This window comes from Stenella coeruleoalba (genome assembly GCF_951394435.1).
Source record: "Stenella coeruleoalba genome assembly, chromosome: 9".
Taxonomy (NCBI): domain Eukaryota; kingdom Metazoa; phylum Chordata; class Mammalia; order Artiodactyla; family Delphinidae; genus Stenella; species Stenella coeruleoalba.
Window position 1 is genome coordinate 103,043,466 of NC_137155.1, and position 15,876 is coordinate 103,059,341.

Sequence of the window (15,876 nt, forward strand, 5' to 3'; positions counted from 1 at the left end):
CATGCACACGTGTACAGTTGACTTTCTTAACTTGATCTTTGCAGTAGGTGCTTCCTGTTCACTTATAATCCTCAAATGCTCACCCTCAGATTTAGAAAATGTCCACTCTGAACACAGTGACTCGGAAATAAATATTACATGTCTTCCATCCCAGTATTTCAAGCCATGACATTTGCCTCACATCTATCCTGGTAGATTTTCACTACTGCATTGCAATCATTCATCTAGAAGCAAAGGTACATATAACAGAGAGAGACACGACGTTACGTAAAAACGCATTGATGGCAAAGTGTGTACTATAGGACCTTGTGTACATTTTTAATAATGCTTTTGTTTCAGTTCCATTTCTAGGTTGATGCTTAAGGAGGATGGGGTTTCCATGCTGCTTCCAATTTCCTTCACTCCTTGGAAAACGTCACTGCACCAACCCACACAGCTGATCGGGTTTTGCGTTTGGGTTCCTGTCTTGCTGCGTGTGGCACGTGGAAGGTCACGAGGCGTTCTCATGATAGTTCCACGTGTGCAGGTATTTCGTGCATCAGTAAAAGTGTCCTGAAGGTGTCCTTTGTGCTATTGTGCCCCCTGCCATCAGCTCTCTTTGATGGAGAATTCCCCTTGGCCTCGGCCTGGGGGGAAGAAGACCCTATGTCTCCCCAAGAGCAGCAGGCAGTTTCATTAGGGGTGTAAGGCGTGTTGCACTGAAAGCATCACCAACTCCCCAGGACAGTTCAGGCTCCGTGCCGTGTCGGTGGTCCTGGAAATGCTCGGGGAGGAATCACCGTGGAAGGGGTGGGTGGGGGGAGTGGGAACCGCGCTGGCCCAGGAGGGGTGACTCTGATCCGAAAGCATGGAGAGGAGGAGCAGGAAGGTTGGAGTCGAGACCCGCATCAGCAGAGGGCGGGCGGGTCCAGGTCTGGGTGCAGAGGCGTCCTCCAAGGCCCTGCCTTGGGTCTGGCGCACTGAGCACAGGCTGGGGTTCTCTGCTGTTGCGGGGTCGGGGAGACCACGGAAACAAGACGCAGGAGGCACGTGGAAGACAGAGGCAAGAGGCTCTGGGATTGTTCTTGCTTTTGTTCATTGTTCCAAAGGCAATGGGGGCTCGCAGACAGGGCTCGGGGGGCAGGGAGGAAGGGGAGGAGGAAAAGGTGAGCTGAGTTTTGAGCGGGGACCCGGGCAGGTGTCAGGAACGAGCCTATATTCAGCCCAGACGTGATCTGTGAACTGTGCTGACTCCCGTCTGTACCCTCGGATCCAGGATCCATCCCGGGTCTGCCCTAGTGGGTCGGCGCCCTGACTCTCCTGGTTGAGGCTCACCCCTGCGTAGGATTCTTAAAAGAAAAAAGGAAGTTAGGAGCACAGTCGAGCTGCACCGCTAGTTGGAACAGTAAGAGCTTCAAAGACGCAGAGAAAATGTTATTTCATGCCTCCGTGTGGCTCCCAACCTGATCGCCCTCTGTGAATACGGGGGTTTCCCTGGTTCACAAGAAGTAGAGAAATGTGTCCTTTTTCCAGTCTTCAAAGAAAAGAATCACCGCAACTCCAAAACAAAACATACATCTTTATCAGTTCTACTGCATTTGAACTTCAGCCTATTAGTTTTTCTACCATTTATACAAGTCATTGAAAAGCCTACTGACAAGAAGGCCGAAACTGTTTAAAGTCACTTGCAATAAAACTGCCCTTAGCAAAACGAACACACAACTGAAAAGTCCTTACGGCCCCTTCCGGGCACAGGGACCCCGTCCAGTGTGTGTGTGTGTGTGTGTGTGTGTGCGTGCGTGTGTGTGCGTGCGTGCGTGTGCGTGCGTGCGTGCGTGTGTGTGTGGTGGAGGAAAGGATGGCAGTGCATTTGGACAGAGGATTAGGTGATATTATATGCCCTAATTAAACTAAAGATGTAAAAAAGGATTCATGGTTGGACATTAAAAGAAGGACTGGAGTGACACATCCCATCGCATGGGAAGAACTCGCTGGGGAGGGGAATTTGCTTGTTTGGACCCTGGGATCCTGAATTGGGGGCGTTGGGCAAGGGACGACTGTCAAGTCTCAGAGGAGGTTTGACCTGAGTGGTGACCAGAGGACCACACCTTGTTACTGCTGCAGCCGGCACAGCCAAAGCTTCCTTAGTAGGAACGCAATTCACCGAAAGTCCAAGCTATATTTTTCCCGGCTCTGAAATGACAAAGAAGTTGGTTCATACAAAGCATTTGTCCGAAGAAAATGGTCCTACGACTGTTTCTAGCCTCCCCCTTCCTCCTGACCCCTGCAGCAGCCTCCCTCAGCACGGCAAACTTCTCAGGTCTTCATCTAAGATTAGCCACGCCCCAATATTTCATAACGAGAGTTGAAATCATAGATGGTGACCCAAGGTCTTTAAGGTCCTGTGTTACAGAAATTGTTAGGTACTCATAATAAACTGCTGGTTTTTGTCATCAAAGATGGTCAAATATTCATGTTTTGAACTATTCAATCTAAGGTATTCAATTTTAGCCACTAGATTCTTCTGTAAAGCAAAAAAAAGGTGTGTGGGGGGGTGGAATTTGGAATTTTGCAAAGATTTTTATCCAAAATGGGAACAAATCCTTCAGTTCAGTTGGCCCCCAGTGACATTTCTAGTTGGTTGGGGACTTCCTGTAGAGCAGCTGTTTTAGGGTCCTTTAGCTTTCAAGAGACATATCGAAAGTGACCTCAGGAATGAGTGTGCGTGTGAAGGTGGTGACTGTGGGAGAGTCGGTGGAATGAATCTTCCTGAGATCCTGATGGAGCAAACCCCAGCAATTCCTCAGAAACAGAACTGGGGGTGGAGACCAGCAGTAGCCTCTGGGAATCCTGGGTCCCATCCGGGAGTTCTCTCTGTCTCTGTCTCCATCCCCATCTCCATCTCCATCCCCGTCTCCATCCCCGTCTCCGTCTCGCTCTCCATGTAATATCCATCTCCATCTCTGTCTCTGTCTCCATCTCTGTTTCTGTCCTCATCTCCATCTCCCCCTTGCTCCAAATACCTCCATGTGTCTGTCTTAACTGGCATGCTGCTTCTCCACATTCCTGGTTTCTTCTCACTAGTTGGCCTTGCACACAGTCCTCACTCTGCCAAGTCTGATTCCCAGAAGAGAAAGCTGAAGTTCCCGGGTTATCTCATGGCTCCAAGCCAAACAGTGTAAAGCCACAGGCTGGCTCTTGAGATAGGTGTGGACCCGTGAAGCGCCCAGAAGTTGCCAGAATCACAGAGAACAAGGTACGGGCAGAATGGCTGTGGGCAGGCAGGCTCCACAGATGAGCCGTGTGCGACATCCCTTGCTTTGTTGCTTCTTCCCTACGTGACCAGCCTGGACATTGCCTGTGCACCAGGCATATCGGCTTGGAGGACTGGACAGCCCACCTGAGCCTCGGATCCCCACCTGTCTGTTTGCTACTGCCTGGACTTGTTTTAACAGCTTCATTCCTTTAGCTTAAAACTGCCTGGTTAAAATTTGAATCCCCCAGGTGATATTACCATAAACTGTTAACAGTATCACCTTTTTTTCCCCCATTGTAATCCCATTATGGGTTTCTTTTTTTTTTTAATTGAAGTAGAGTTGATGTATATTATATAAGTTATAGGCATACGTATAGTGCTTCACAATTTTTAAAGGTTATGCTCCATTTATAGTTATTATAACACATTGACCATATTCCCTGGGTTGCACAATATATCCTTTTTGCTTATATTATTTTTTATTTTTTAATGTTTTGGCCACACTCTGCATTTTGTGGGATCTTAGCTCCCTGGTCAGGAATTGAACCCGGGCCCCGGAAATGAAAGCACCGAGTCCTACCCACTGGGCTGCCAGGGAATTCCCTTGTAGCTTGTATTATACATAGTAGTTGTACCTCTTAGCCCCTGTCCCTCTGTTGCCCCTCCCCCCTCCCCTCTCCCCACTGGTAACCACTAGTTTGTTCTCTAGATCTGTGAGTCTGCTTCTTTTTTGTTATGCTCACTAATTTTTGTATTTTTTAGATTCCACATGTAAGTGATATCATACAGTATTTGTCTTTCTCTGTCTGACTTATTTCACTTAGCATAATACCCTCTAAGTCCATCCATATTGTTGCAAATGGCAAAATTTCATTCTTTTTTATGGCTGAGTAGTATTCCACTGTATATATATGTACTACATCTTCTTTACCCATTCATCTGTCAATGGACATTTAGGTAACTTCCGTGTCTTGGCTATTGTAAATAGTGCTGCTATGAACAGTGGGGTGCTTGTATCTTTTGGGATTAGAGTTCTGGGGTTTTTTGGGGTATACACCCAGGAGTGGAATTGCTGAGTCAACTATTGCCTTTTTATAGAGAAGGGTTTGGAAGAGATCAGAGTTTAACATCCCTGGGAGGAAAAGGATGTGCGTGGGGCTGGGAGTTGCAGAGAGAAAAAGACAAGACTTCACAACGAGTTCCAGAAAAATGGTCAGGATGCTGAGCCCTCACGGAAATAGTTGGTTTACATGCTGTACCAAGGGCAGAGCTTGCTCTGCTCTGTGGAGACCTTCGAGTGACCGATCCTACGCTGGAGATCTGTTTCACAACAACGTGAACATACTTCACACTACTGAACTGTACCCATAAAACGGTTAAGATGATAAATATTGTATGTATTTTTTACTGCAATTTAAAAAACCTTTGAAAATCGCTGACATGAGCTACAGTAGCTTTGGGTGTCTTAGCTGTGCTGGGGTGAACCAAGACCTGAACACACGGTCCCTAAAAACCCCGCAGGCTGAAATACGACCGACCCTCCGATGCAGAATCAACAAATTCTCCATGCATCTCCAGGAGACTTTATTTTATTATTCAGATGAACTTCACAAGAAACCCTACTATTTACCGTCCCAGCTCCCTGTGCGTGGAAATAACGGCGGAACTGGAGAGCTGTGGTCCTCAGCGCTCTGGCCAACACAGCCCTGTTCCTTTTCCTCAGTCAGTGTTTCCTGTTCTCTTTCAGCTGCCCCAGACTGGCTGTATGTTCATATTCTACTGGTTCCCACGTACATGCATCTCTCCTCCCACGGTACTGAGTGAGCACCTGTGGAGTGACGGATAGACGTGTTGATTGACCTGAGACTGTTTGCATAATTATTGTCTTTGTATTTGATTGGGACATAGGAAGACTTGGACCTCCAAACTGTAAAGCACCGTATCCCCACATCTCTTTCTCTCTCTCTGGCTCTTTAAAGCAGTTCTTTCTTTAAACATTTATTTTACTGAAGTATAGTTGATTTACAATGTTGTGTTGATTTCTTCTGTACAGCAAAGTGATTCCATTATACATATATATACATTCTTTTTCATATCCTTTTCCATGATGGTTTGTCACAGGATATTGAATATGGTTCCCTGTGCTCTACAGCAGGACCTTGTTGTTTATCCATCCTATATGTAATAGTTTGCATCTGCTGACCCCAAACTCCCCATCCATCCCTCCCTGTCTCCCCGTCCTCCTTGGCAGCCGCAAGTCTGTTCTCTATGTCTGTGAATTGACTGACTATGGATATATTTCAGCTTCTAAAATACAGTGTGTTTGTTTGTTTTTCCCCAAAGAAGGAGGTATGTTGTGACATCCTTCACGAGTTACGGGTCATGAGATTCACTCCTCTTTGTTGAAGGGAGAAGAGATGATACAACTCCTATTGATGGTCTACTAGAAAGTAATTGTCTTCCTGCCCCTCAGAATAGCTGCTGGTTGCATAGAGCAGTCTGGGCAATATTTATTTCCTTGTGCAGCAAATGATCTCAGGTGATTACATTTTTTATAGATTAAAGACATTTTTGTCATTTTTAATGTCTTACTACCGGTACTTTACAAAAAGTATTTGAGATTGTGTTGACATACGTTTTACAAGAAGAACAGCTTCAGCAGTATTTAATGGATAACTTATTACTAAGAAAGAATTCTTCGGGCTTGTTTTACCTTTTAATTGGTGGTGCTAACTCTGAGCTGTTTTTGCTGCATGCAAAGCAGTGTGAGAAATGATAAGGAAGATGATAAATAATAATAATAGAGATTTTGATGATTGAGTAGGAAGACTTAAGAACCGCTTCGTTAATAAGAAAGGTGTCATTTGTCAATAAGGGAGAAAACGAGCTTGGTTTTCAAAAGTATTCCTTAAAGCATAACTAAAGGAAAAGCAAACTGAAATCTGCCTACATGAAGGCTTAGGAAATGTGTGCATTTTTGATAAGATGCAATAAGTTCACATCAGATCAGACACGTAATTAGAAACCTTATTACCACATTGATAAGATGTCTCGAATTTGAGGAAGAAAAATGCCTAAAATTCAGTTCAATTTACCTTCAAACGCCTTGAAGAACAAGCATAGGCTTTTTCTAGTTTCTGGTGGAGTTGCTCTGGGGAGTTAGGACTATATGTCAGGTGAAGCCAGCCAGCTTCCTGGCCTTTCCTCAAGCTCACGTGCATCCCCGAGTCTTCCTGAGTAGAGGCTTCAGATCTTGGTCAACAGACTGAGGCAAATCCCCATGAAAAAGAATGAGCTGCTTATTACGATCAATCTGGTAGGTCCTCATCTCCCAGGCCCTTCTCACGGGCAGGAAGGAGAGCCTCCTACACCTGCTCTCTAGCTCTGCTTGCCCATGAACGTGACTCAGAAACCCCTTCCATTCACGGTTTCTGGGTAAACAGAGGATCTTCAGTTCAATTTGAACTTTGGATTAACAATGAATACTTTTTTAGTATATGAATATCCCACATATTCAAATTTCAATTTAACTGGAACACCTTTATTTTTAGTTTTGAAGTCTAACAACCCTATTTCTATTGTCTGTTCATTTCAGAGCAGTCGACCAATAGATTCCCAGGAAGTAGCTACCTGTTTTCATTACTGATTATCATTGGACAATGGTTCTTACCCCACACAACCTTGTGCTGGGAGCTACAGCAATAAAACAAAAAGAGAAAACCCCGCTCCCTGCCCTGTGGAGCACAGGGAAGAACATTTATTGCACAGTCACTACAAGCTGGGGCTTATGCACTTTTCGTACATATCCCCATATAATTCTTATTCTAGTTCGAAGAAGTCGGTATTTTTATTCCTGCTTAGGACTACTAGGGAAGAAGTAGTAGGGCCAACCTCTGAGCTATGCTCCATCACGAGGCTACATGTTACCTGTCAGGCTGCTCGCTCACCTGTTGTGTGTTCTATGTGTGAAGCCCGCACGTTTACCATCTTACACTCTGTTCCCTGGGGTCCAGCTGTGAACTCCACCCGGACGTTTAGAATCCTGGTCCAGAAGGACATCTAGGTTGGCTAACAGGATACAACCCTGGGGTAAAACAAGATGGCAAAGTATAGGAGCTCATGTCCTAGTGGGAAGAAGATCAGCTGAGGACTGCTACTCTAGGTTGTAAGAAAGTTCACGAATGTTCACCTTGGAACACAGCATCATAATGGCGTCTGTTGATACCGAGTGAAGGACATCCACTCACAAAAGGGGAAGAGATTCATGGAAGGGAAACCACGCAAGTCACGCACAGATTCCCCCAGGCCTTGCCCTAGAAGAAGATGCAGGAGCTTCGGGTGTCCCAAATAAAAGAACCTTTCTACAAGTCAATGAACCCAGGAGAGGCTCTGTTCAGAAGTCCAAGGCACGGAAGACAGCACAGAATAGGGTGAAGAGGGATCCATGCAAGATGGAAGTCCAGGATGGCTTCCTGGAGGAGGAGGGACTGTCCCAAGGCTTTTGGTTCTGGAACCACTGAAGGGAAATACTGAGGGAAAAAAACCTACCAATGGATCACCAGAATCCCCTAGTGTATAAAATACGCTCCTAGAGAATTAAGATTTGTTCCGTCGAGGAGCTTTGGTATTTATTCTTTCATCTGTCATATTGAAAGTGCCCACTGATGCCAAGTCCAGGGGAGGCCATGGGACACCGTGTTGGCTGGGACATTCTCAGTCTTGCCTCCATGAACTTCAAAGTCTACTTGGGGTCTTTTTCTGTAAAGGACACAGTAGCAAGTATCTTAGGCCCCGTGGACAAAGGGTCTCTGCCATCGCTGCTCAGTTCTGCCGCGGTCAGGCCCGGAAGCCAGACACCGCCCACGAGGGAACGAGGAGAGCTGTGTTACAATTGAACTTCATTTATGGACCCTGATCATTACATTGTATATAATTTTCATGTGTCATGAAGTATTTTTTTTATTTGATTTTTTTCAGCCATTTAAAAATACAAAAACCATTCTTTGTACGGGAATCATAAAGAATTACGAGAGGCAGGATTGACAGGTGTAACTTTAAAATCCTCAAGAGAACTGCAAGTTCCTCCAGGGTGGGCCCAGGTACAGGCACCTGCAACCACTGCAATACCCTGCACAGTGCAGGTGTGGGTCCAGTGCAGATGGGGACCCAGTGCAGGTGTGGACAGTGCAGATGTGGACCCAGTGTAGGTGTGGATTCAGTGCAGGTGTGGACAGTGTAAGTGTAGACAGTGCAGGTGTGGACCCAGTACAGGTGTGGACCCAGTGCAGGTGTGGACAGTGCAGGTGTGGACACAGTGCAGGTATAGACGGTGCAGGTGTGCAGTTGGACTGGAAGTGAACAGGGCTGTCCCACAGGCCCTCACTGCAGAAAGGGCTGTGACTAGAAGCCCATGGAGACAAAAGTGAGGCCGTCCCACCGTCCTTTCCTCTTCTGTCCCAGGACCTGTACCTCCCCGGAGGCTGGGTGAAACCCGTGCCCCGTGGGGTGGGGATGGGCACGCCGGAGGGAGCGCACGCGAGACAGACTTGGCTCTGGGGATCTGAGCCTCGCACTGGAGCCCGGAGGTGAACTGCCGACAAGTGATTGCTGGGCAGAGCGCCAGACAGGCCTGCACTGCCGTGTGGGCGTCTCTGCTTGGGTCCAACAGAGGGGAAATCAACTGATTTCTTGAGAGCAGCGGCTCTAATGCCTGCTTGACGTGGGCTCCCTGCTCCAGGCCGGGGGTGCTGCCCCTCCTCGCTGGTCATCAGCCCGGGGTCCCGCTGCCGCCCACCCACCTCAGCTCCTTCTCAGGCTGAGCCCCTCACCCTGGACCCGGCCCCACTCCCCTCTCGGCAGCGCCGCCCGTGCCTGGGGCTCATGCTCCTGCCAGGGCTGCTCTGAGGGGCTGATTTCAGCTCTTCACTGGCCGACTGTGGGCTAAGGAATCAGGGAATGTTTCTGTTTTGAGGATTTGCATGGCCTTGGCCTGGAGGGCTTTCAGGGGCCAGTGATGCCAGGACAGAGCCCCTTCGTGCCCCGTGGGGAGGCGGCAGTTGTCACGTGTGTCAAAATACCTCTGTATTCGTTGGCATTGCCACATCACTGGCTGCATGGGGCCAGGTAGAATTTCCTGTCTAGATGGGCGTCTAGAACGAGGGCGAGGTGTTGCTTAGCGATTGCCTTAACCTGCAGGTAGCGTCCTCTGCTGCCTGCCCTGATTCATGGACCCTCATTGTAGCCACTGGTCCATAGACGTATGTAGTCTTAAAATCACGTCTGTGCTCCTGAGACAGTACCAGGTGACCAGAGGGCAGGCGGCGGTGGAGGTTTGGGGAGAAACGTCAGGAGTTAGAGCAGTTCTGCCTGACGCCAGACCCAGGACGCGAGGATTCCTCCCGGCCCCGCACTTGCAAGCCCCACTGCTCTCCTGCAGGCCTTCTGTTTTCTGGGGTCCAGCCCCAGAACGAGTGGAAATAAGCTTGTACCCTTGTTTAGTTGTTCACCCGGTTTAGGCGTGTTTATTGACAACCTACTATGTGCAAGGCCATCATTAGATCGTCAGTAGCTTCTGCCCTGGGGTCCCCGGAAGAGGTTTTACTGGACTGTGGCTTTGCACAGCATCCAGGGCTCACAGGGACAGAGCCTGTGGTACCCCTCACTCTCTCCAAGGTGTTTCCTCCCCCGTGTTCCGTTCACTGTAGATCATCACTAACTGAAGTACTTAGATTCCTATCCCAGCTTTCAATGGACTCACCGTGGAGTCTTATTTCTTAGAGATCTTTAAGGAAAGGGTTCTGAAAACTTAAATGTACATTTTACACAATTTATTTAATTTTTACGATTTATATACAAATGTAATTTTGTACTGCGGCTGTTATCAGTAGCATGAATGGTGATGTGGACGGACCCTTAGACCTTCACCTGCTGAAAGGAAGGGGAGGGGACCATCTCATGGCCTCTGAGAGTTCCTTTCCTCCCTCTGGAGGACAAAGGTCCCACGTGCTGTCTCAGAGCACGCAAGTTGTACTATCATGTGCTACAAGAAGCAAAGCAACGTCCACTCTGGTCATCAGAGCGCATCCCCGAAGCCAGCTCTACCCTCCAGGACCCCAGGAGAGACACCTTGAATGGATAAACCAAGGCCCAGCACAGCCCCTAGAGCCTGGGTGGACGACTTCCGTTCAGCCTCCGGCCGGAACTGTGGGAACCTTTCAGAAAGAAACATCTCTGCTCTCATCTCCGTAGGGGCAGTCAAATGCCAGGGTCTGGCCTGAGATGCCCAGAGGCGTCGTGGTCAGCAGCAGAGTGCCGGGGGCGGAGGACGGTGGTCTCCCTGGCGTGGCTGGAGTCGTTCCCAGGCCACGGGAGGGAACGCAGCTCCCCTCGCGGACTCTGTGCCCATCAGCTGCTTTTCTGATCACTGAGTTTTGCTTCCATCTGATCACTAGATAAGACTGGGATTCCCATGATTTGGGCTGTTTTGATCGTAAGACAACCCAAAACAACAGCACAGCATTTGGCTTTGAAATATGCCTTCCATACCATCAGGCTGCCGCCTCTTACCTGTAGCATCACTTATTAAAATGGAAAAACAAGCAGGGCCGATGCTATCGGCAGGCAAGCCAGCTGAGGGGACCAGCTGGCCGCCCCGCTCTGCCCTTGGCTGGGGAGCACAGAGAGATGGTCGGCCAGGAGGACCCCACCTCCAGGACGCTGGCATGGCCTCCGCTGTGTGGGACCCGACAGCCACGCCGCGGGAGGGTGCAGCTCTCACCAGGTGGGTGGAGGGAGAGAACGCTGCACCCCCAGCTCGGGGATGGGCCGCTTGCCGTGTGTGTTTGAGCGCGTGTGCGTGACCGGAGGGGGCACAGGGAAAATCCGCTCCCCGGGATGTGAGCTCCTCCAGCTCTCGGTTTGCCCTACCCCACCTTTCCTGTGGTCTTGGGCACCCTTTGATGGCCACGAGATTCCTTTGAAAGTGCCGGAGGCCCCTGGTGCTTGGCGAGGAGCTCATCTGGGCACCATCCACACGTTTGCTGGTGGAGCTGAAAGTGGAGATGGCCGGGGGGACTCACAGCCTGGATGTGGGAAGTGCCCGGCGGGAGAGCAGACCACGCCGGGGCAGAGGGGTGCGGGCCAGCCGCGGGAGAGGACGTAGCGCAGCTAAGAGAACTTGCAGCTCAGTTTTGCCCCAGACCACGGGATTTCTGCGTTTGTTAAGGGAAAAGCCTTAATCACTCTATGAAACTGTGCTCTTTCCATAAGGAGAGGCTGGCTGGTACCTCCAGGACTTGGTCCTAAGCCCCTTGAGGGACCACCCGTGTGGCTTGGATGACCTGGGGGGGCCAGGAGGGCCCGGCCAGCTCCCCGTCCCGGCTTCTGCCCTGTGTCGTTCAGCACGCACCCCGAGTCTCCCCAGCTCCCACCCCAAGTGTGGGTGTGAACAAGGGTAGAACTCCCCCATCTCTAAACCATGTGTAGGCAGAGCTGGGGGTTCCGGGATGACCGCCCCAGACAGGGGCGCAATGTCCCCCTTACAGATGCCCCTCTCCCCCCGAGTCCCCATTTCTGGGTCATCTAAGCACTTAGGGTCCACCTGAGCGTCTGTAGTAAGGACCCCACAAAGTAAGCATCACTTAGGTGAAGGAGGGGTCCGGGGCTCCTGGGGATCAACTTTTGGGCCCTTGCCTTTTTTACAGGTTCTGACGTTACCCACACTTGGGTCCCTCCCATTCCACCTCTGTTCTCTACTCCTTTCCAGATCCATCCGTCTCTTCAAGCCCCATCCAGGAGCTCACCACCTCCCTGAAGCCTTCCCGGACTCACAGTCTGAGAAGCACATTTTGACACCGTGTTGTCTGTGGCTCCACCTCCCGGGAGACCATCAGTCCCTCCTGGCTGGGGCTGTGCCCTCTCTCCCCTTCACCCTCTCCCAGCGGGTTAGCACCGTGAGCACGTGGCAGGGCAGCAAACAGCCGCGGAACGGTCTGATGAGCGCCATCCAGCCGAGTCCTTGGCCGTGACACGAGGAGACTCTCTCCAGGGAGAAGGAAGGGCCTTGAGCAGAAACTGCCATCGATTGTGAAGACGTCTCCACGGAAACGCGACGAAGGCCATCAGGTGCTCATGTCCAGCACTGTCCTAGGCACGGCGGGGAGATACCAGGAAAACTGACAATGCAAGTTCTGCGGTGGAATGTGTATCTTTGGAGAGACAGAGGCTCATGAAAGAACAGCTATGAAACAATACATTTCAGAACGTGATTTCTAGACTGTACGTGAGGATACAAAGGAAAGCCTTTCCCTCCGCTTTCTCTCTGTGGATACCTTTATCGATAAAGCAGATGAGATTACACCCTTTCTCCCTTCTCGCGGCCCTGAACTTGCTGGTGAACGCCACGTCTTGCCCCAGCTCCTTCTCCGTCCGTCTCTGCGGCCGTTGGCTGGGGCACGGCACACTTTGCGTACTGTGAGCCCCAGAATAGATCATTTCTACCACCTCCCTTCTACACAATATTCTCACAAATAATCATACAATAACCAGCAGTGATTATTTTCTTGATTTGTTCTTTAGAGTCAAAGTAAGCAACGTTTCCTAAAAGAATAAATTTCAATTGTAAGGATACTATTCAAATTCAGTGAAGTATTTCGTGTACGAAAGAAAATTTGTACTTGCCCAACAAAAATATTATACCTCAGCCGTTTGCAATCTGTTCCACTGTTTTAAATTTTAAATACAAATTAAACACACCAAGTGGTCGCCTGGAAATACAGAAACTCAAGTTCTGAGCCTTCCGCTTTGTGATCGTTTAGTTTGAATCTGCTACTTAAAGACAGGCTTCGGAGACGTGGACTTTCCCCAAAGTGAACTCAAAACACGTCGAACCGTCGCAAGCTGCCCTCTACATGCACGCCCGCAGCTGAATCTAACTGGGGGTTCTCCAAATTAACCTTCATGTCAATAAAACGCTTAATAAAGAATCCATAATAAAAACACACTCGTTCGAAGCTTCCATATGTAACATCAAAAGTCAGCAGGAACCACAGCAATCATTTAGAACAAAAGATCTTTTTCCATGGTGGGTTGTTTAGATCGTGGGCATCGTTTGTAATTGCAGGCGGGGTGACATCGAACAGCAGATGCCCTCTTAGTTGGTGTTGAACACTCGCTGGCTCCCCACTGCCCGCCAGCAGGGGGGCTGCCATGCCAGCCACGTCCACTGACCCGGCTCACCGTCTCCTTCCTGGTGCACATCTCGGGGCACCCAGGTAACCACAGTGGCCCATGACCTGTGGCATCATGTCTGGATTTCATGGCTCGAAGTCAAGAACTTCCAGGCTGACAGCACCTGTGCTCATCACCCCTGGGTCAAGACTGTGTCTCTCGAGTCTTCCATGTGCCAGGCTTGTTCTCTCCTTTACCTGGAAAGCTCTCTCCTCTCTGCCCTTCTCCTGACGCACATGCAGCCTCGTCTGAAGGCACCATCTCTCTGTGTCCTGCCACAGGGGAGGTCTGCTCTCTGGCTCTTTGACAATAGCTTCGTAAGTGACCACACAGTTCATGTAATTTCTCCCTCCATCAGAGGGCAGGAAGCATCAATCTGCACATTTCTTTCAGATTAGCTCACGTAGCCTAGTACCCACAGTGGTCGATACAAAATAGACGCCTATAGGAATTTAATACAAATATTTTGAGCCAGAGACCTTTGAAGAAAATAACATTTAGGGGGAACTATCACCTTTTCATTTGATTGTTGCCTCTGGGTCGGGGAGGGGGTCCATCACAAAGTACCTGAGCTCAAGGTACCTCAGTTCCCCTCTTCCTAACAGTGACGTCATGATGTTTATTTCCCAGGGCTTAATTAATTTGCAAGGTACTTTGATATCCTGAGATGAAAGGAGATATAGCAAGCAAAACATCAACAGCATTTGCAAGTCTATGATTACAGCTATTGCTCTTGTCCATAGAGACGATTATTATACCGATAGTAATAATCAGAGGGTTGTTGCAGGATCTTTTCACTTGATCCTGGGCACTTTTGACCCAGGGCTATAGGGCTCGGTGAAGGGCAGCCGTCTTCCTAGTTTCCTGTTATTTATCGTGGATTTGACCAGAGGCTGATGGGAGGCAGGGGTGTGCATCTCCCCGGCACAGTGCGGGTAGATAAGGACTGCCAAAATGTTATTTTGAACATTTTACTCCCCAGCTAGAAATCTCCAGTGGTTCCCGCAGTGTGTCTCACAGAAGCCCAGAACGGGCAGACTCTGGACGTGGGGTCTTGTGAGGTGAGACCCGAATCCCGCAGCTCCGTCCCTCACTAGGGGGGCATCTTGTCAAGCAGCTCAGCTCTGGGACTCCGTCTGCTTGGCTCGTAAACTGGGGTAACAATGACCATCTTGCAAGGCGGGGTGGAATTAGCAGGAATAAGTGCAAAGCATACACTACATTATAATGTCATATAAGAAGACACACAAGGCACAGCCTCTAACACACTAAGTAAGTGTGCAGATTCTGCACCTGGGAGACCCTGGCTCAGCCACCTTGGGATGAATGGCAGTGGGAGAGCCCTCGCCTCTCTGTGCCTCACTTTTGCCGCCTGTAAAAATAGGGATAATAATAGTACTTGCCTCAGAAAATGAGGTAATGCATGAAAAGTGCTTTTAATGGTGCCTGACACGTCTTCAGTACTCATAAGTGTTGTGTTACTACCGGTTTTCTTATTACCATTGTCTGCACCATATAGGGCTTAGCATGAGGTATGACACCCAGAAACCAGTCAATAAATAGAACTTATTGGTAAAAATTAAATATCTCAAATCCTTACCTTGGGCCTCTAGAATCTGACCCAAAGAGCTGGAGGTTGGGGGTTAAGAGGCCTGGATCCCAGCCGGCCGCCCCTCCAATCTTCAGCAAGTGGCCTTCCTGTGCCTCAGGGGATAGAATTTCGGGGTTCAGTCAGCCTCAGGCTCTGAAGGCTGCTGCCTTCAAGACACAGCTCATGGCTTCCTGACAAACAGCGGAACCCCAGCCTCACCCCGGCTGGCGGCAGACACCCCGTCTGGGCATCCGCTGGTGGCCGTGGCATTGCCCCACCCGCAAGGGCCGCGCCGTGGCTCTCCAGGTGCACCCCACCCAGCTCCTCTCGCGCCCCCGCTCTTCCTGTACAGTCCCCTCCTGCTCTGTGCCCTCCGCCCCAAGCTCCCGGGACACCGCCGCCTCCGCTTGGTGCCAGCGACTCACCAGCTCTGGATCTCCTCCCCTTCTTCTCTCTCCTGCCCTCACGCCTCGCTCCTCAATCCTGGGCCCAGCCGCAGCACAGAGGATGGTCCACGTCAGATGCTCCTGCCTGGGACAGATCCAGCCTCGTCCGCCTGGAAAATTCCACAGCCTCCTTCAAGACCCACTGGAGATGGCGTTGCCTGCTGGAACCTTCCCTTACCCCAGCAGCAGGAACAAACTCCTCAGTATCCTTACACCATCCTCACCCCCGCCTTCTCCAGCACCTGGCGCCTGGTCCCTGGCTGTGTTCTGAGGGTGTCACCCCCGGGGCGGGAGCCTGTGCCCTCAGGGGCAGTGCTGGCCGACACAGGAGGCTGGGGAAAGCTGGATGAGCGGCTGGCTGGCGGACGAAGGAGCAG

At 50.0% G+C, this 15,876-nt stretch overlaps 1 long non-coding RNA gene across 1 annotated transcript; it reads right to left on the bottom strand.

Annotated features, from left to right (window-relative positions):
* Nucleotides 1–7,106: 7,106 nt before the first annotated feature.
* Nucleotides 7,107–15,602, bottom strand: LOC307191200. The gene is made up of 3 exons (XR_013829636.1): nt 15,479–15,602; nt 15,063–15,160; nt 7,107–7,319 (listed from the first exon to the last, which is right to left on the bottom strand). It is a non-coding gene; the product is annotated as an uncharacterized lncRNA (long non-coding RNA).
* Between the last annotated feature and the right edge of the window lie 274 nt (nt 15,603–15,876).